This window comes from Cryptomeria japonica, chromosome 6 (assembly GCF_030272615.1).
Source record: "Cryptomeria japonica chromosome 6, Sugi_1.0, whole genome shotgun sequence".
Classification (NCBI taxonomy): domain Eukaryota; kingdom Viridiplantae; phylum Streptophyta; class Pinopsida; order Cupressales; family Cupressaceae; genus Cryptomeria; species Cryptomeria japonica.
Genome location: NC_081410.1, coordinates 267,758,510 through 267,781,260, shown reverse-complemented (window position 1 = coordinate 267,781,260; position 22,751 = coordinate 267,758,510).

The window sequence follows — 22,751 nt, the reverse complement described above, 5'->3', positions numbered from 1 at the left end:
ACACAAGGCACTAGCCTGATGGACATGTGAAGCCATCTCAACCAATGAGAGACTAAGGGAGATTAACTTACCGTCTTCGCGGCCTTCTCATGCTTATCCTAAAAAATCCTCCCTAAGACTAAGTCATGAGACACAAATCAATTATCATCTTATTAATTAATCTAACTACCCAACCCATCAATTATTAGGTTATCACTTATTTACAAATTACAAAAAATTCCAATATGCCCTAGTGGTGTAGACTTCATGCATCCTTACAAGGAACCTCATGCAAGCCTATCTCTCATGACCCTGATCATCACAAGGAATCCAACTCCTCCTAACATGGCCCAAAAATATATCACAAGAGGCTCTACCAACATAATTACATGAAAATAATACTCAATGCAGCCAACAACTTCCACACATACTCTTACAACATAAGCAAGGCTACAACAACATCAATACAACAAAATGAGCCTCTTGGCTAGCAATAAACAAAGGCATATCAAGCCATCCAATGCTGCCATCAAATAAAGAATAACATCACAGCAAGGCCTACTCACTTGCTGGTCCAAAATAGCATAGAAATCATCTCAATCATCCATGGCCTATCCACGTGGAAGAGAGTCTAAAATGTCCATAATACATAGAGAAACAAATATACTCAAAACCATCAAAATGCATCAAAATTGTTCAAACCCAATACTAGGAAATATTAACAGACCTCAAATAAAGCCTCTAGCACAAAAATCAATTCAGGAAAATACTTCAAAAAAGACCAAAACCAGGAAAATACAAAACACAGACAAGTTAGCGCTTTTTCCCGCAGGACAACGCTTCTGTCAAAAAGAACATCGCTTCTGTCAAGAAGAACAACACTTATGCATTCTAGAATCATGCATGTGCATCCTGAAACAGTGTTTATGTTTCTAGATTCATGCTTATGTATCCTAAGAGAGCGCTTATGCTATGCAGAGCAGCTCAAATACAACACAGAACAACGCAAATGCAATGCAGAACAATGCTTTTGCACAAAACTTACCAAAAACTCAAATAACTTTCGGGTAAAATAATAAAATACAAACTTAACGAAAAGGCTCGAAAAACATATCAAAAGAAATACCTAGAAACAAGGAATACTTGGGTATAAACACAATAAAATAACTCAATCGATAAACCACAATTTAAATCAAATAACTTCAGAACCATTTCTTATAGAGCCGTGAAATGCATACACGGAAAAACCAAAATAAATATCTCCCAACAACTATATAAAAACTCTCATAACATAAAGTTTCCTTCCCAAATATTTCCTTCAACAATATTAAAACTATAGCATAAATAATATTTCAACCCAATACCCAAAAACATTGCAGACACAATGCATACACAGAGAAGCCATTGAAAACCAAAATACAAAGTGAAGAACTCCAACCTGCAACTTTGAAGTAATGGATTGAAGCTACAGAAGAGGTCCCACAAGCCAAACCAAATCCAATCCAAGCTCTAGCCAGAAACAAGAGAGAAGAAATCCAAAACCAAGGAAGAAGCTTGCTGAAATTTTTTCCAGAGAAGAACAAAAACCAACCCGAAAAACTTCACGGGAAAGAAAATAAAAAGAAACAATAATCCAAATCCCTAGCCTCAGTTTCGGCCAATCAAAATATTCCATTTTGGAGTATATTTTACCAACCCACCATATAATATAATTTATTCACCTATTTTGAATTTAACCAATGAGAGTGAATGATAGGTAAGGTAAATAAAATATACTTATTCAGCTAAGTGGAAATGTTTTATTTTTATTTAATTTAATGTGTTCTTACACCCCACTTAGGAATAAAGTCAAAATATTAAATAAATATAAGTTGTAAATAAATAATCCAAATGGGGATTAAAATCAAATAAACAAAAAGCTAATAAAATAAATTAAAGAACCAAATAAATATAAGATGTCACATAAATATCAAACCATAGAAGGTCAAATAAATAATTAAATAATCAAATACCATGAAAGATTAAATCACAAATATTAAATAAATATTAAACAACAATAAAGCTCATCAATTATTAAATAATCATAAAATCAATAAATGTTAATTATCAAATAAATATAAATACCAAATAATTAAATATTCCAGACTTATAAATTAAATATATTAAAATGAACATTACCAAATATAAAACTACACATCAAGAGCCACATAATTACTCTAACATAAACAATTAAATCAACTGACATAAACTAAACTCACAATACCAAAATACCAAGCTTACTATCTGACATGGCAAATTATGCCAAGACACTAACTACTCACGATGAACAACTTAGACCTAGAGTATGTGAGGGGAAACTCATGCCATCTCCGAACCACATAAGCCATTGGAACTAAAGACACACTCAAACTTGTGAAGCCAGGTGGAGTCGATGTCTGGTACCTACAAAATCCTGTAACCACAAAATGACAATACAACATATACATATACATATATAGAACAAGCAAGTGATACAGAATCACGACGACACATCCCACTCGCAATAAGTGATGTGGAATCATCTCTATCATAAAGATAGTCAAACAATAGTCAAACACATCTCATAAACACCTCATCATATGTAATCATGAAGTAGGGTTAGCATAATCATAATCATCATCAAAACAATGATAAATCTAATCTATCAATAATCCATCACATAGTGTGCATATAAAATTCATTGAGTACATATATCATCAAATCACATGATCAATCATGATAGTACCAACATCCATATAGATAAGAAAAATAGCATATGTCCAATCGTGTCTAACATCAATAATCGTGTCCAAATACTTTACTGACATAAGTAAAACTTCATTTCAGATTGTTGGTAGTTAACATAGCATAGCAAAGTGGATTTAGCAATTAAGCAATTCAACTATAGTAAACATAACCACAAAAACATTCACCACTTGACACAATATTTTTGATGTGGAAACCCAAATGGGAAAAACCATGGTGGGGATGAATACCCAAGAGTATTATGAACTCTTCTGAAGTTCACTCTATTAGGAGCCAAGCATGTTAAAGCTTTACAAAAAGTTCTGTTAAGAACAAATCCTGTTAGGGACCACCCGGTTAAGGGATTGACTATAATGCCCTATTAGAAGCAATACCCTATGAGGAGTAACCTCGGTAGAGGATTTGAAATCCAAGCTAATGAACCACCTGGTTAGAGGATTTGACTAGCACTAAGCTTGTTAGAGCTTACCTGGTTAGGGGATTTTACTATTGTAATTTTTAGAAAACAACAGGGGATTGCCGATCTATTTGAATAGCACTACACTTGCTTGTTCAGATCCTTTTCATGCTCATATGTGCCTTTACACAAACTGCATATACATCATCTAGTTCAAAAACCACACTCAACTAGAAATTTGCCAACTCTAAAACAAAACAACTCATCGACCTTATAAACAAATCAATAGGTTGGTAACACAACACAAACCTAATTCTCTCATAGAGATTACAAACAAGTCGGTTCAAGTATGACAGTTGGATTACATAATAATCTTTGCACCTCATTCAAGATAGCCTCGACCACTCCTTGATCACCACTTCATCAAACTCTGTAACTCATCATGCAGTTTGCATTACATGCAATGTACTTGCTCATTCCTAGGATAAAAAACTGTTATGTCAACGTGCCAAAAACACTTTGAAACTCTTCTCATACAACATGCATACGTGTCATAATCATTACCGCTCATCATCAAATCATAAACCAATACAACCAATTCACCAAATTTAATCGGTTAGGGTTTATTGTATCAATAGGTAGGGTTTACCGGTTGATCTCTCCAATATATAGCAATACCGGTTCACTCCACAAACTCACCTATCGGTTGCAGTTCCCTTCACTAGCTCTTGCTACCAGTTACAAAACAACATTATAACAAAATCATTACCAGTTAATTGACATCAATGACAACATAACATTTTATTAGTAAAATCTTCATGCAAATGCCAACAATCTCCTCCTTTGAAATTGATTGTTTTACAAGTATAAATACCATTGAATTCTATGATTGTGAATAGGTATCTTGGTTTACAGTTTACCATGTACTCTCCTTGTCTTCAACTGGTAACTAGCTATAGACTCAGCTTCGGCAGTAGACTATGATATACAATTCTCCTTCTTGATACTTCAAGAAAACAAGTCTTCTTCCAAGAAAGAATGCTCCACCGGTTGTGCTTTTCCTATCATCAACATTGTCTGCCCAGTTTACATCTGTATACACCTTCAAACCAAATTTACATGCATATGGATACCATAATCCATAGTCAATAGTGCCTTTCAAATATCTGAATATCCTCTTGGTTGCTATCAAATGTGTTTCCTTTGGATTCTTCTAAAATCTAGCAATTAGACCAGCTGCATGAGCTATATCCGGTATATTGTGAACAACATAGTGCAATTTCCCAATCATTGACCTATACTCCTTTTCATCAACAGATGTGGCTTCATCTTCCTTAGACAATTTAAAACCTGTAACCATTGGTGTCCCAACTAGTTTACAGTCACTCATACCAAATGTCTTTAATACATCTTTCACATACTTAAATTGTGTGATGAAAATTCCACTCTTCATTTGTTGTATTTGCAAGCCTATGAAAAAATTTATCTCTCCCACTAGAGACATTTCAAACTCACTTTTCATTTCATTTACAAATTCATTGCTCATGTCATCATTGCCTCCAAATATTATATCATCCATAAACACTTCACTAACCAGTATCTTATCTCCTTCAGATTTGAGGTATATATTATTGTCTTCACTGGTTCTCTGAAAAACCTATCTTTATCAGGTGTGAATGAAGCCTTTCATACCATACTCTCAGTGCTTACTTTAACCCATATAGTGCCTTGTGAAATTTGCATACCATGTCTTTTTCATCAGTCAAAGCATAACCATCTGGTTGCTTAATGTATACTTCTTCTTCTAGTATTCCATTCAAAAATACTGACTTCACATCCATCTGATATACTTTGAATCCCTTATGTGCTGCAAATGCAGGTAAAGTCCTGACACCTTCCAGTCTAGCAACTGGTACAAATGTCTCACCATAATATTCTCCTTCTTCCTATGCATAACCTTTGCAAACCAATCTAGCTTTGTTTCGGACTGCTACACTATCTTTGTTTAGTTTGTTCTTGAATACCAACTTAGTACGTATCACATTTTTATTCACCGGTCAGGGTACTAGGGTCCATGTGTTATTCTTCTCAATTTCATCAAGCTCGTCATCCATAGCTTTGATCCAATGATCATCTCCAAATGCTTCCTTAGCAGCTCTAGGTTCAATAGTGGACATCATGCAAGAATTTTCTCTAATTCTTCTTCTGGTTAACACTCCAACATCCTTATCTTCAATAATATGGTCAGGATATTGATTGAGTCTCAGATACCTCAGAATAACATGATCATTATCTTCAGGTTCTTCTTCTTCATTACCATCATCTTCTTTTGAATCTACCTTTTCCAGTTGAACTGGTAGAACAACATTCTCTTTACTTGTTTCAGGTTTCACTGGTTTTGGTTCCAAAAATAGAATGCAAGGAAATTCATCCTTTTTCTCCACATTGGTTTCCCTTGAGACTTTAGGATACTCATCCACTCGAACATAAACACTCTCAATGATTATCTATGTCCGGTTGTTATAAAATTTGTAGGCCTTACTCTTGGTGGAGTAGCCAAGAAATATACCTTCATCACTTTTAGGCTCAAACTTTCTAGAATAATCACATCTCTTACTAAAACATTTACTGCCAAATATCTTGAAATAATTGACATTAGGTGTCTACCTTACCAATATTCATAAGGAGTCTTATCCTTACCTCTCTTTACCAATATCTAGTTCATAGTGTAGACAGTTGTGCTGACAGCTTTTCTCCAAAACGTTTTTGCTACACCTCCTTGTATCAACATCGTTCTAGCAGCTTCAACAACTGACCGGTTGTTCCTCTTTACAATACCATTCTACTATGGTGTCCTCGGTGCAGAAAGTTTCCATTTGATACCATTTTCTTCACAATATCTAGTGAATTCCACATAAGTGAATTCACCACCTTGATCACTCCTCAGAAACTTTATCTTCTTACCACTTTCCTTTTTAGCTAAGGCCCTGAATGCCTTTAACTTACTAAATGTGTTTGTTTTATCCTTCAAGAATGTGACCCACATCATTCTTGAGCAATCATCAGTGAAGATCATAAATAATCTGTCACCTTGAATACTTTCAGTCTTTATTGGTCTACAGAGGTTTGTATGAACCAATTCTAACAGATGTTCTGTTGAAAAAGATTTTCTCTTAAAAGTTGTGGATGTCATCTTTCCCAACTGACATTCCTTACATAGAGCATTAACTGGTTTTTCCAACTAAGGCAAACCTCTCACTGTCTTGGACTTACTTACTTTAACAATGTTATCAAAATTTATATGACAAAATCTCCTATGCCAAAGCCAACTATCATCTACTTTAGCAATTAAAGAGTTGTTGACTTTAGGATTCAAGTGAAATAGGTTACCTTTAGTCTACTTGTGGGTTGCAATTAGTTCAACTTTTCTCCCATAGATTTTACACATACCATTCTTAAACTTCAATGGATATCCTTTGTCATTGAGTTGATCAACACTCAAAAGATTGTGCTTTAATTGTTCAACCAAAGAGACATCATCTGCACTACTCTTTCCATTAAGAGAAATAGTTGCCTTACATTTTACCATGCAAGGTGAGTCCTTACCAAATTTCACTACTCCACCATCAAATTCCTTCAAAGAAAGAAATATGCTTCAGTCACTAGTCATGTGATGTGAACAACCACTATCAATGATCCAATCATCAGAATTATCCATGCAAGAAACTAATGCTTTCCGATCAGATGTCTCTTCTTTAATGGCTACAAAAATAGTGTCTTCATTAGCATCTCCCTCAGATTCCTCATCAGTGATACCACCATCAACTGCAATAAGATAATCTCTCTTGCCTTTTCCTTTGTACTTCTTGAACTTCTCTCGCTTGTGCTCATTATCACCATTAGGATAGTTAGCTAAAATATGTCCAATCTTGTTGCATGAAAAACATTTCAAAGGTAATTTACCTATGTACTTACTGGTACCTTTGGGCAATTGCTTAGCCAACAATGCTTCAAGCTCAACCAAATTATCTTCATCATCAACTTCTCTGTTAGATCTAGATTCATAACTATGACTGACATCTCTACTCTTCATCATAGATGGGTTAGAAACTAAAGCTCTAAATGCATATTCAGATTTTTGAATGCTACCATCATAACCATTTAATTCAAAATCAGTAAGCTTACCAATGATGGAGTCAATGGTTATGTTAGTTTTGTCAATTGACTTTAGCTCCTAAATAGCAGCAACTCAAATAGTGTAGACCGGTAGAAGGGTTCTCAACACCTTGCTACTTGCTAACCACTATAGCATCTTCCACTTTACCACCAACACTCTTGATCTCACCAACTATCTCTTTCATCCTCTGACCATACTATTGAATATTCTCATCTTCAGCCATCCGCATGTCATCAAATTTTCCTCTTAGACTCTTCTTTGGCAATCTTCACATGTCCATCACCGTTATAAATTTCTTCAAGTTTCTTCCATACCTCATAAGAATTCTATAGACCATGGACATCTAAATATTTTGCATCAAACAAAGAACTGATAATACCCTCTAATGCTTAATTGTTTCCTTTTTGCTTCTCTACTAATCATCAGTCATAATCCTACTAGGTGCAACATATTGAGTACCAACATGGTCCCAGTATTGACTCCCTAGATTTTTAATATAAATTTTGTTTCTATCACTCCATATCCTGTAGTTCTCTCTATTAAACTTTGGACCTTCCTTCTTCATCATGTTCTACAAGATCTTTAACTCAAGTTGTTAGGCTTAGACCTTAGAGGACCTAAGAAGCTTTGATACCAATTGATGGTATGATGAAAGAATAAGGATCCGGGCAACTATTGAGAGGGGGGGTTGAATTAGTAGATAGAAAACTGATATAAACTTTCACCAATCTCTAAAACCTCTCAAAGAAAACTCTAAATTGACAAGTTAAACCATTTGAACTACAAATGCAATATCACTGTCAAGTTAAACCAGTTGACTATTATAAAAGATTAACTGTAAAACAACTTGAAACTCACAAACATCCAAATACTTTATTGAAATAAGTAAAACTTCATTTCAAATTCTTGTTGGTTAACATAGCATATCAAAGTGGATTTAGCAGTTAAGCAATTCAACTATAGTAAACATAAACCACAAAAACATTCACCACTTGACACAATTATTTTAATGTGGAAACCTAAATTTGAAAAACCACAGTGGGGATGAATACCCCCAATTATTCTAAACTCTTTTGAAGTTCACCCTATTAGGAGCCAAGTCTGTTAAAGCTTTACAAAAATTCTTGTTAAGAACAAATCCTGTTAGGGACCACCTGGTTAAGGGATTTGACTATAATGCCCTATTAGAAGCAATACCCTGTGAGGAGTAACCTCGGTAGAGGATTTGAAATCCAAGCTAATGAACCACCTGGTTAGAGGATTTGAGTAACACTAAGCTTGTTAGAGCTTACCCGGTTAGGGGATTTTACTGCTGTAATTGTTAGAAAACAACATGGGTTTGTTGATCTGTTTGAATAGCACTACACTTGCTTGTTTAGATCCTTTTCATGCTCCTATCTTCCTTTACACAAACTACAGATACATCATTCGGTTTGGCAACCACACTCAACTAGAAATTTTCCAGCTCTGAAACAAAACAACTCATCAACCTTATAAACAAATCAATAGGTCGATAAAACAACACAAACCAAATTCTCTCATAGAGATTTCAAACAAGTTAGTTCAAGTATGACTGTTTGATTACATAACAATTTAAGCACATCATTCAAGATAGCCTCTACCACTCCTTGATCACCACTTCATCAAACTTTGTAACTCATCATACGGTTTGCATTACATGCAATGAACTTGCTCATTCCCAAGATAAAAATAGTTATCTCAATGTGCCAAAAACACTTTGAAACTCTTCTCATACAACATGCATACATGTCATAATCATTACTGCTCATCATCAAATCATAAACCAATACAACAAATTCACCAAACTGAATCAGCAATATAAGTTGCAACATACTCAGATTCAGCAGTAGACTGTGATATACAACTCTTCTTCTTGCTACTCCATAAAACAAGTCTTCCTCCAAGAAATAATGTGCCACGGGTTGTGCTTTTCTTATCATCAACACTATTTGCCTAGTCTGCATCTGTATACACCTTTAAATCAAAGTTACCTTCATATGGATACCATAATCCATAGTCAATAGTGCCTTTCAAATATCTGAATATCCTCTTGGTTGCCATCAAATGTGTTTCCTTTGAATTCTTCTAAAATCTAGCAACTAGACCAACTACATGAGCTATATCTGGTCTATTGTGAACAACATAGTGCAATTTCCCAATCATTGACCTGTACTCCTTTTCATCAACAGATGTGGATTCATCTTCCTTAAACAATTTACAACCTATAACCATTGGTGTCCCAACTGGTTTACAGTCACTCATACCAAATGTCTTTAATACCTCTTTCACATACTTAAACTGTGTGATGAAACTACCACTCTTCATTTGCTGTATTTGCAAGCCTATAAATTTTTTTATCTCTCCCACTACAAACATTTCAAACTCACTTTTCATTTAATTTTCAAAGTCATTGCTCATATCATCATTGCTTTGAAATATGACATCATCCACAAACACTTCACTAACCAGTATCTTATCACCTTCAAATTTGAGATATATGTTGTTGTCTTCACTGGTTCTTTGAAATCCTATCTTCATCAGGTGTGAATGAATCCTTTCATACCATGCTCTTGATGTTTTCTTTAACCCATATAGTGTCATGTGCAATTTGCATACCATTTCTTTTTCATCAGTCAAAGCATAACCATCAGGTTGCTCAATGTATACTTCCTCTTCCAGTATTCCATTCAAAAATGTTGACTTCACATCCATCTGATATACTTTGAATCCCTTATGTTCTGCAAATACAAGTAAAGTCTTGTCACCTTCCAGTCTAGCAACTGGTGCAAACATCGCACCATAATCTTCTCCTTCTTCCTATGCATAACCTTTGTAAACCAATCTAGCTTTGTTTTGGACTACTACACCATCTTCATTTAGTTTGTTCCTGAATACCCACTTAGTACCTATCACATTTTTATTCACCGGTCTGGGTACTAGGGTCCATGTGTTATTCTTCTCAATTTGATCAAGCCCCTCTTGCATAGATTTGATCCAATGATCATCTCCAAATGCTTCCTTAGCAGTTCTAGGCTCAATGGTGGACATCATGCAAGAATTTTCTCTAATTCTTCTTCTGGTTAATTCTCTAGAATCCTTATCTCCAATAATATGGTCAGGATTGTGATCTAGTCTCACATACCTCAGAATAACATGATTATTATCTTCAGGTTCTTCTTCTTCATTATCATCATCTTCTTTTGAATCTACCTGTTCTAGTTGAACTGGTACAACAACATTCTCTTTACTAGTTTGAGTTTTCACTAGTTTTGGTTCCAATAATAGAATGCAATGATCTTCATCCTTTTTCTCCACACTGGTTTCCCCTGAGACTTCAGGATACTCATCCACTCGAACATCAACACTCTCAATGATTCTATGTGTCTGATTGTTATAACATTTGTAGGCCTTACTCTTGGTGGAGTAACCAAGAAATATACCTTCATCACTTTTGGCCTCAAACTTGCTAACATAGTCACCTCTCTTAATAAAATATTTACTGCCAAATATCTTAAAATAACTGACATTAGGTGATCTACCATACCAGTATTCATAAGGAGTCTTATCCTTACCTCTCATTACCAATATCCAGCTCATAGTGTAGACAGTTATGCTGACACCTTCTCTCCAGAAAGTTTTTTCTACACCTCCTTGTATCAACATCATTCTAGCAGCTTCAACAACTGACCGATTTTTCCTATATGCAATACCATTCTATTGCGGTGTCCTCGATGCACAAATCTACCATTTGATACCATTTTCTTCCCAATATCTAGTAAATTCCACAAAAGTGAATTCACCACCTTGATCAGTCCTTAGACACTTTATCTTCTTACCACTTTCCTTTTCAGCTAAGGCTCTCAATGCCTTGAACTTAATAAATTCTTTTGTTTTATCTGTCAAGAATGTGACACACATCATTCTTGAGAAATCATCAGTGAAGATAAAAAAATATCTATCACCTTGAATACTTTTATTCCTTATTGGTCTATAAAGGTCTGTATGAACCAAATCTAGCAGATTTTCCGCTGAAAAGGATTTGGTCTTAAAATTTGAGGACGTCATCTTTCCAAACTGACATTCCTTAAATAGAGAATTAACTGGTTCGTCCAACTAAGGCAAACCTCTCACTATCTTGGACTTACTTACTTTAACAATGTTATCAAAATTTATATAAAAAAATCTCCTATGCTAAAGCCAACTATCATCTACTTTAGCAATTAAACAGGTTACATTTAGTCTGCTTGTCAGTTGCAATCAATTCACCTTTGCTCCCATAGATTTTGTGCATGCCATTCTTAAACACTAGTATATATCCTTTGTCATTGAGTTGAGAAACACTCAAAAGATTATGCTTTAATCCTTCAGCCGAGTAGACATCATCTGCACTGCTCTTTCCATTAAGAGAAATAGTTCCCTTACCTTTTACCATGCAGGGTGAGTCATTACCAAATCTCAAAACTCCGCAATCAAATTCTTTCAAAGAAATAAATTTTCTTTGGTCATTGGTCATGTGATGTGAACAACCACTTTCAATGATCCAATCATTAGAATTATCCATATGAGAAACTAATTCTTTCTGATCGGGTGTCTCTTCTTTAATGGCTACAAAAACAATGTCTTCATTAGCATCACCCTCAAATCCCTCATCAATGATACCACCATCAATTGCAATAAGACAATTTCTCTTGCCTTTTCCCTTGTACTTCTTGAACTTCTCTTGCTTGTGCTCATTATCACCATTAGGATAGTTAGCTGCAATGTGTGCAATATTGTTGCATGTAAAACATTTCAAAGGTAATTTACCTATGTACTTATATGTACCTCTAGGCAACCGCTTGGCCAGCAATGCTTCAAGCTCAACCAAATTGTCTTCATCATCAACTTCTCTACTGGATCTAGATTCATAACTGTGTTTGACATCTCTACTTTTCCTCATAGATGGGTTAGAAACTGAAGCTCTAAATGCAGATTTAGATTTATTAATCCTACCATCATAACCATTTAATTTAAAATTAGTAAGCTTACCAATGATGGAGTCAAGGATTGTTACCTTAGTTTTGTCAATGGTCTTTAGCTCCTTAATAGCTGCAACTCAGATAGCACAGACCAGTAGAAGGGTTATCAACACCTTGCTAAACACTGCAGCATCTTCCACTTTACCACCAACACTCTTGACCTCACCAACTATCTCTTTTATCCTCTACCCATACTGTTGAATATTCTCACCTTCAGCCATCCGTATGTCATCAAATTTTCCTCTTAGACTCTCTTCTTTGGCAATCTTCACATGTTCATCACTGCTATAAATCTCTTCAAGTTTCTTCCATACCTCATAAGAAGTCTCCAAACAATGGACATCTACATATTCTGCATCAAACAAAGAACTGATAATAGCCTCTAATGCTTCATTATTTTCTTTTTGATGTTTCATCTGATCATCAGTCCTAATCCCACTAGGTGCGATATATTGAGTACCAACATGTTCCCAGTATTGACTTCCTAGACTCTTAATATAAATTTTCATTCTATCACTCCATATCTTGTACTTCTCTCTATTAAACTTCGGACCTTCCTTCTTCATCATCTTCTACAAGATCTTTACCTCAAGTTGTTAGGCTTAGACCTTAGAGGACCTGAGAAGCTCTAATACCAATTGATGGTATGAGGAAAGAATAAGGATCTGGTCAACTACTGAGAGGGGGGGTGAATCAGTAGATAGAAAACTGATATAAACTTTCACCAATCTCAAAAACAACCTCTCAAAGAAAACTCTAAACTGACAAATTAAAGCACTTGAACTACAAATGCAGTATCACTGTCAAGTTAAACCGGATGATTATTATAAAAGATTAACAATAAAACAACTTGAAACTCACAAAAATCCAAATACTTTACTGACATAAGTAAAACTTCATTTCAGATTGTTGTCAGTTAACATAACATATCAAAGTGGATTTAGCAGTTAAGCAATTCAACCATAGTAAACATAACCACAAAAACATTCACCACTTGACAAAATATTTTTGACATGGAAACCTAAATGGGAAAAACCACGGTAGCGATGAATACCCACAAGTATTCTGAACTCTTCTGAAGTTTGCCCTGTTAGGAGCCAAGCCTGTTAAAGCTTTACAAATAGTTCTGTTAAGAAAAGATCCTGTTAGGGACCACGCGGTTAAGGGATTGACTATAATACCCTATTAGAAGAAATACCCTATGAGGAGTAACCTCGGTAGAAGATTTTAAATCCAAGCTAATGAACCACCTGGTTAGAGGATTTGAGTAACACTAAGCTTGTTAGAGCTTACCTAGTTAGGGGATTTTACTATTGTAATTGTTAGAAAACAATAAGGGTTTTTTGATATGTTTGAATAGCACTACACTTTCTTGTTTAGATCCTTTTCATGCTCCTATCTTCCTTTACACAAACTGCAGATACATCATCCGGTTCGGCAACCACACTCAACTAGAAATTTTCCAACTCTAATAACAAAACAACTCATCAACCTTATAAACAAATCAATAGGTCCGTAACATAACACAAACCTAATTCTCTCATAGAGATTACAAACAAGTCGGTTCAAGTATGATTGTTTGGATTACATAATAATCTTTGCACATCATTCAAGATAGCCTCGACCGCTCCTTGATCATCGCTTTATTGAAATTGGTAACTCATCATGTGGTTTGCATTACATGCAATGTACTTGCTCATTCCCAAGATAAAAAACGTTATCTCAATGCACCAAAAACACTTTGAAACTCTTCTCATACGACATGCATACATGTCATAATCATTAGCTCTCATCATCAAATCATAAACCACTACAACCAATTCATGAAACTGAATCGGTTAGGGTTTATTGTATCAATAGGGAGGGTTTCTTGGTTGATCTCTCCAATATATAGTAATATTGGCTCACTCCACAAACTCACCTACTGGTTGCAATTCCCTTCACTGTCTCTTCCTACCAGTTACAAAACACTATTATAACAACATCATTACTGGTTAATTGACATCAATGACAACATAACATTTCATTAATGCAATCTTCAAGCAAATTCCAAGAGAATTTACATCATAGATCATATCAAATCATTAAAAATCATTACAGATCATTACAACAAATTTTAAGAGAATTACAAACTTTAAATGATCATAACACATCACTGCACATCGATCAGATAAGCTGTCAAACCCTTATCAGATTCTGCTAAGCACTTTATTGTTTCCCAAGAAATTCTCTCCTTTATCATGATAAAACAACATCTTATCACTTCACACAAATTTTGACACATCACCACTAAGATAAGATCATGAAAAGATTCACCGCCAAACCATAAAACATCATCGGTTAAAGATCTTGTTACCGGTTCTCAAAAACCTTGCACTAAATATACAATAGTCAATTACAAACATGATGTGGTTCTATTCATAGACTCTTTATAAATTGATAAGCATACATTCCAAACCGCAACACCAAACTTAGCACAGATCTCTACTGCAACCATTACCTTCTATGTTCCTACTTATTGGTTGACTACTACTTAGTAGTTTTGTTGTCCAACTCAATTCATTATCAGTTAAGCTATACTTAGATAACTTGGATGATATACCAAACATAAAAAAACATGGTTGCCATCAATGACAATACAAATAATTGATCATAAAGAATAATATCATAGTTATATCATCACCAACATTCCATCAATATATCATCAACATCATTTACCAGTGCATCATCATCTCTATCAGTTATGCCAATATGCCAACATACTCCCCCTTTGGAATTGATGGAAACACTAAAAGAATGCAACACCAAAACAATCAACTGATGACAAATACCAAGAACTCATCATGTCATGTTGTACTAATTAGTGCTTCACTTGATCTTATCCTCCTTTGCATTACTTCTCCTTGTCATTGTTCTTCTCCCTGTCATTGTTCTTCTCCCCCTGGTATCTTCTATCTTCATTTTTGTTGCTTCATCTTTGTTTCTCCCCTTGAGAAATAGCCCTCTTCTCATCAATCCATAGTGAAAGATATTCAATGATTCCACTGGATTCATACTTTCACATCTTCTTAGTTGACCTTAGGTAGGGGTATAACCCCTAACTTACCTCTGAGATATTAAAAGGTAGCCTTAGGTAAAGTCTTAGTAAATATGTTAGCCAATTACTCCTTAACACATGTTCCATCCTAACTTTCTTTTCCTGCACCCTTTCTCTTAGAAAATGATACTTTAATTCAATACGTTTAGTCCTAGCATGCAGTACTAGATTCTTAGAAATGTTTATAGAACTTGTGTTATCACAATATATTACCATTGGTTTTATCATTGTCTCCTTCAATCCTTCCAAGACATGTCTCATCTATATAGCTTGTGTACAATTCATGGATGTAGCTACATACTCTGCTTCTATTATAGATTGAGAAATACAAGTTTGTTTCTTATGAGTCCAAGATATCAATCTTCCTCCTAGAAAGAATGCACCATCGGTTGTTCTCTTCTGGTCATCCACATTTCCTACCCAATCTGCATTAGTGAATACCTGCAAAGAAAAAATTTCTCTATATGGATACCATAATCCATAGTCAACTGTCCCTCTAAGATGTCTGAATATTCTCTTCACTGTTGTCATATGTGTCTCCTTGGGGGTCTTCTGAAATCTTGCTACTAAACCAACTGCATGGGCAATATTCGGTCTACTATGAACAACATAATGAAGTTTCCCAATCATAGATCCATATTCCTTCTCATCCACTAAGGGTGAATCATCTTCATTTGACAACCTGCAACCTGTAATCATAAATGTCCCAACTGGTTTACAATCTTCCATTCCAAAAGTCTTTAGCACTTCCTTCATATACTTAGATTGATAGATAGAAATTCCACCTTTCAACTATTGGACCTGCAAACCAATAATTTTTTTTATCTCATCTATTAGAGACATCTCAAACTCTTCCTTCATCTCATCTGCAAAAGTCATACATATATTTGTAATGTCATAAAATTGTGACCCTAGCAATTTTTTACCACATTAGGGTCCCCACGCATGCAAAATAAAATCTCCTAGCTTGATCAAAGACCGAAGATTGCTCAACCCCTGAAAACTGCTTCTCCCTTGCCCTGGAGAAAATGGCAAGAAAAGGTCGTAGCACCCCTGTCCTCCTAGGATAGGGGTGTGGCGCCCCTGTCCCTGCCCTATTTTAGGGCAAGACCTTTCCTGAGTTTGCATAGAAGGTTATGCAGTGAGCAGGAAAACTTTCCCGATGTCGGCCTATGACGAAAATAAGTTTCATTAACCCTAATTGAGAAGTATAAAAGTTGCATTTTCCCTCTCATTTGCATAAGTTCAATAAGGTGAAAATTGGTGATCAAGCGGTCAAGAGCATTCAAGCATCTCAAGTCTCCCTTAAGGGCTAGGTGTTGCATTTAATTCAAGGATTCAACCATTGAAGAGGAGATCCATTTCAACATTAAACTTCATACAAAAATTTCTATCAACATTTCTATCACAACCTCCCTTGAGGTGATTTACATTTCAGTCTTCCATCTACATTTACTTGCAAGTACTTTCTTTCATTACTTGGTTAATTTCAAAACTGGGGTTTGACCTGAAGGAAAACCCCCAATCCCAACCCCTTTTCCTCTCATTTATGTGTGTAGGTTGCAGGTGTGCAGTTGTATTTTCAGATTTGGACTCCATTTGCAAAGGCGGAAAAACCCTTTTCATTTCATGAATTTTTTGGAGGACCATGTACACTTTCGCCACGGTCCGGGCAACTTTTCCTCAAATTCGTAGGGCAGCTTCGTCTTGATATATTACTGCCAAATCTAGGTGCACATCTTCATCCAACACTTTGATCTTGAGTTATTATTAGTTCTTCATCTCTTTTCACTTAGTCTTAATACATAATTCAATCAATTCCTTTCCATTCCGAGTAGAAGAGAGGATTGACTTATCATTCTGATTTCATTTAGAATTCTATCTTCTTCTTTGGAGGTTGAATCTAATGAATTTCCCTCCCCCCTCTTCCAATGTAATGCATGAAAAGTGTTTGAAGGGAAATCCGTAGTGAAACTCTCATCTCTCCTTGGAGGGAAAGGGTATATTTCCTCTTGATATCTCATTCACACATTTTTCACCCACCATTACATTTTGGTGACCATTATAATATCACCATTTCCTCAAAATATTATATCATCAACAAATACTTCTGCAATCAATATCTTGTCTCCTTCAGTCTTCAAATAAATATTGTTGTCCTCGCTCATTCTCTCAAATCCTATCTTTATCAGATGTGCATGAAGTCTTTCATACTATGCCCCCAGTGCTTGCTTTAATCCATATAATGCTTTATGCAGTTTGCATACCATATCCTTGTCTTAAATCAATTCAAACCCATCTAGTTGTTCTATGTAAACCTCCTCTTCTAGAATCCCATTCAGAAATGTTGACTTTACATCCATTTGGTAAACTTTAAAACCCTTAAAAGCTGCAAATGCAAGTAGCATTCTAATACCTTTACGCATAGCAACCAGTGCAAAGGTCTCTCCATAATCTTCAACTTCTTGTTGTGCATACCCTTTGCAAACTAGTCTTGCCTTGCTTATAACAACATCTCCTTCTTCATTCAGATTGTTTCTAAACACCCACTTTGTACCAATCACATTTTTATCATCAAGTCTAGGAACAAGTGACCAAGTGTTGTTTTTTCCCAATCTGATCAAGCTCTTCATTCATTGACTTTAACCAATCATCATCTTTAAGAGCTTCTCTCACTATTTTCAGTTCAACTATGGAAATCAAACGAAATATTTCTCTGATTTTTCCCCTTGTCTGTACTCTAGGATTCTTGTCACTTAATATCTAATCAATAGAGTGATTTAACTTCACATATCTAAGTATAACCGGTTCCAGTATAGAAGTTTCTTCTTGTTCTCCTTCATCATCATCTTCATCTTCTACCGATTGAGCAGTATCCACCACACTATTCTACTTAGCATCAATCTAAATCTTTGGTTCTATAATCACTATCTTTTGTTCCTCAACTGCATCAGCCTTGCTAGTAACATCATATTTCTTCTCAACTAGGATTTCTGGTCTGAACATCCTTCCACAATCTTCACAATCCACTATCTACTTTTCCAAAGTAATAGTCAAAAACTCTTCTATGTTTATCTAGATGTGTTCTCAAAAATGCGACTGCAAAACACTTTTTATTTTCCTTTTATCATACCGGTTGAACATACCCTAATCATTGTTCAACTTTTAAACTTGATATCGACACACATATCACATTCAATTTACCAGTATAAGATGTAACTTGTTAAAAAAAATTCATAACATCATATAGCATCAAAACATGCAGATTTGACTTACTGCAAACCATTCAGGAGGTCTGAAATGGATCTAACAATATGTTCATGCCTAGAGGGGGAGGATGTGAGGCCTCACCTCGACTCAGTTTGACATTCAGTGGATTTTATATTTAGACTCTTATGGATACTTTATTTTGATGCATTTTGAGACTTAGAACTTATATGATTTCAGGATTTGGATAACATTGCTATGTTTTGATGATTTACTTATATGCTTTATGAGTAGAACACTACATGATCATTAGATAGGATGATATTGCAATGATAGATGTTGTTATTAAATTTGCAGGACTTTACTATGATAATAGAACTTTGATGTATGGTTAAGTTTATGTGAATTGGGATAAATTGCTTATGTGAAATTGCTTGATAAAAGATGTATTTAATCTGTGCAGATGAGAATTGTATGCAAGTGATGATGTGTATTGTTATTCCTTTGAATTATATTATATAGTACTAATGTGTAAATTGAGATGCGCAGGAATTTTACCATGTGACCATGGAAAATTACAGAGAACCAAACCTAGACTTATGTATGTTCGTAAGCCAGGGGTTGTCTATTTGGAGAGACAACACCTCGTTTGTGTTGTATTTTATTCATAACAGCATATGCTGCATGAGTGTTAAGTGTTATTTAAATTTAATGTGTAAAAACCACAAGAGACAATTTCATGTTTTATTTTGTAAAAGTGTTTTATTTGTGTCACTTGACACATGTGTGGATTTAAATTTAAATGTTTTATTTTTGTCTCTTGGAGGGAAAGTGTTTAACTATAGTTTTTCTTAAATAATATAATGTGTTGTCATAAATACTTTGGGAATATAATCTTTGGAGTGGTCAACATATGTTTGACCCGAAAATAAACTTCAGAGGGGTTTAAAATGGGTTAAATGAACACCTAGGGGTAGTTTAATAGGGTTTCCTAAAGCCCATAAGGTATACCTAGGGGTTAGGGGTAATTTTAGGCAAGTTTCTACTTTTAAATGATCTTTTTGACGCTTTAAAAATTGGCTTTTTTGAGTTGTGCGAAAATTGAAAATTAGAAGTTTAAATCTAATTGAGATTTTTCCTATTCGAATGAGAGTCTTTTTGCATTCTGCTTTTCTTTCCTTTTTGGTTTTTAGAAACTTGTGAGAACTCAGGGAATGAGCTTCTTAAGCAAGATTTTGAGAATTTGAGGGTAATCACCCACTCTCCATTTTTGGAGACAAGAGAAATTTTGAAAAGAAAAAAGAATAGTTTTGGAATAGAAATTTTAACTAAGGGTAGAAGAAGAAGAATCGTAGATTGGGCAGCTCTTCCTCAAATAATATACTACCATTGGGCAGATTAAGGTTGGTTTGACTTTTCTTTAAAAATGTCTGTTATCTTGTATGCGTTTGAGTGTATGATTGGTGAAGAAATCTGAGCTTCTTGAATAGTTTGTTTAGAATTTCATTTGAAAATTTTGCATTATGTTTTGTTGTGCTTTGGGAGTTTTCTCAAGACCTCTTACTCTTGGGAGAGAGGAGGATCTTGTGGGTGGTAGTAGTGACAACCCTCGAGTGAGAGACTCTCGTTTGAGAGTGATCACAAGGGATCTTTGTGTGACCCTTGCTGCATGGCCTGTTTGTGCAATGGGGGTCATAAGGAGGGTTATAAGGCTAGAATGCATTTGGGGGGCATAAGGAATAAGGGGTTGAGATTCTTGATATATTTATTGTGTCATGAGGTGGCTACTTGTTTTTCCATACTTGCAGTTCTCCTCAGGGTATTGGTCCACTACCACCCTTAAAAAAAGTCATCACCAAAGTGTGGTGCTGTGAAGCCAAGTTGGGAGTGTGTCTGAAAATCTGTATGTATTTTGCCTTCTATGTGGTTGCTTGTTTGTTACCCGTATAGGACTTGGTTCTCTGAGCTCGGGGGTGGCTACCAGTTAACCTAGGCTAGGAGGTGAGCACTCTGTGGTCATATTTGTGTTTCTATTATGCAGGAATACTAGGAGAAAAGACTAGGAAAGGTGAAAGGTTGCAGCAGAATATTGTTGAAAGAATTTCAAATTTATTGCAGTTATTAGTTTTAAAATTTGATAAGAGAAATACATCCTCATTCATAGAAATGAGAGGCAAGTTGTAATTTTGGAAACAGACATGAGATCTATGGTTGTAGTTAAATAAAGAAACATCTTGTAGATTTGAGAATATCGTCAGAGTTGTAAAGAGCTAGATAAGCTTCTATTTTCAAAAAAAAAAGAAAAGAATTGCTTTTTGATTTACATGCAATAGTTGTTTTTTTTTTTTTAAATAAAAATCAGTTTATTTAAATTTGGGTTCTTCTTTTTAGCTAAAAATCTATCTCCTTGTTAATTGCAGAAAAACATGAATTGCACTTGTTGTTATCATGTAAATAAAATCAGTTGTTTTATTAGTTGAGAAATCCATAAATGTATTTGTTTCAGAAAAGTATAAAGTTTTCCTAAAATAGTATTTCTTAAGTATTTCTTTTTTTTTTTTTTTAAATATGTCTTAGAATTCTGTTTCCTGCATACCCATAGATTTCAATATTTAGATTTCGATATAGTTCTAGAAATAAATATTTATCCATTAAAACAAGCGAAATCCATTATTTCTTTTCCTACAATGGTTTACCATAATCTTTCATGATTATGATGTTAGTTTAAGAAAAAGAAATTAAATCTATTAGTCATAAATATATATTTATATATATCCATATGCATGTAAAAATTCATGGATATACATATATATATGTTTTTATACAAGCATGCCATATAAATACCCTGCAAAATGAATGAAATGGAAACCTAAGTTTATTTACCATATATATATATAGCATAATGAGATTACTTTGTTATTTCTTTTGTTCCTTTTTAAAAAAAACTTGCATGTAAAATTATCCTTGAAAAATATATATATATATATATTTTAATGTATTTATATATATATATATATATATATTATAAATATAAAAAGAAAATTTAAAAAAAAAAAATTAGCAAAAAAAAATAAAGGGGCCGAAGCCACTGTGCATCGCACAGTGAATGGCGGAGCCATGCACTGTGCAAGGCACAGTGGGTGGCGACGCCGCACACTGTGCAGTGCACAGTGAACGACAGGGCCGCACACTATGCGCTGCATAGTGGGCGGTAAGGGCTGAACACTGTGCAATGCATAGTGGGCGGCAAGGGCTGAACACTATGCAGTGCATAGTGGGCGGCCATGGCCGCGCCGCTACCGGTAACCCCCGCCTTTCCTTGCGTTCGCCCTTTGCCGTGCTATCTCTCTCTCAGTTCGGCCCTGCAATGCGGGGTTTGAACAAAACAAAAAAATATATATCAAACCCTAGCCCGGGTAGGGCTAGGGCAATAAAAATAATAATAATAAAATAGACTGTAAAATTCTTGTTTATAAATAAAAATAAAAAAATAAAATAAAAACAATCCTAAATAGGGATTACATGAGAATTTATTTTTTTTTAAGTTGAGGAAAATCTATATTTTAGATTAGATAGGGTTTTCAATTTAGATGGACTTGGGAATTTAAATCCCAATTAATTATTTTATTAAATTAACTAATTGTGAAGCCTTGATTAAATAGAAAAGAAATAGGGGAAATTAATTTCTCGAAAACTAAATTGGATTTTGGAAAGATAATTTTCCTCCTCGGATCATGTCATTTAGAAAATTAGGTTGACACTTTAATCCATTAATTTAATTAATGATTTAAAATGAAATTTAGTCAATATGGCTTTATGGAAGATCAATTCTTATCTTCGTCAACCCATTTAAATGAGTTTAAATAAATTAGACTATCGACTTTATTTGATGAGAAAACAAATTAAAACATTTAGTTTCCGCAAATGAATTTTAATTAAGTTTCGATACTTAGTTAGTATCAAGAAATTGTTTGAACTTTGTTATGACCAACATGTTTCAACATGTCGTGAAAGCAAACTTTGTTAATTAACTAGTTGTTTTAAAAAAAAAATTCATTTCGTTTATGCCCT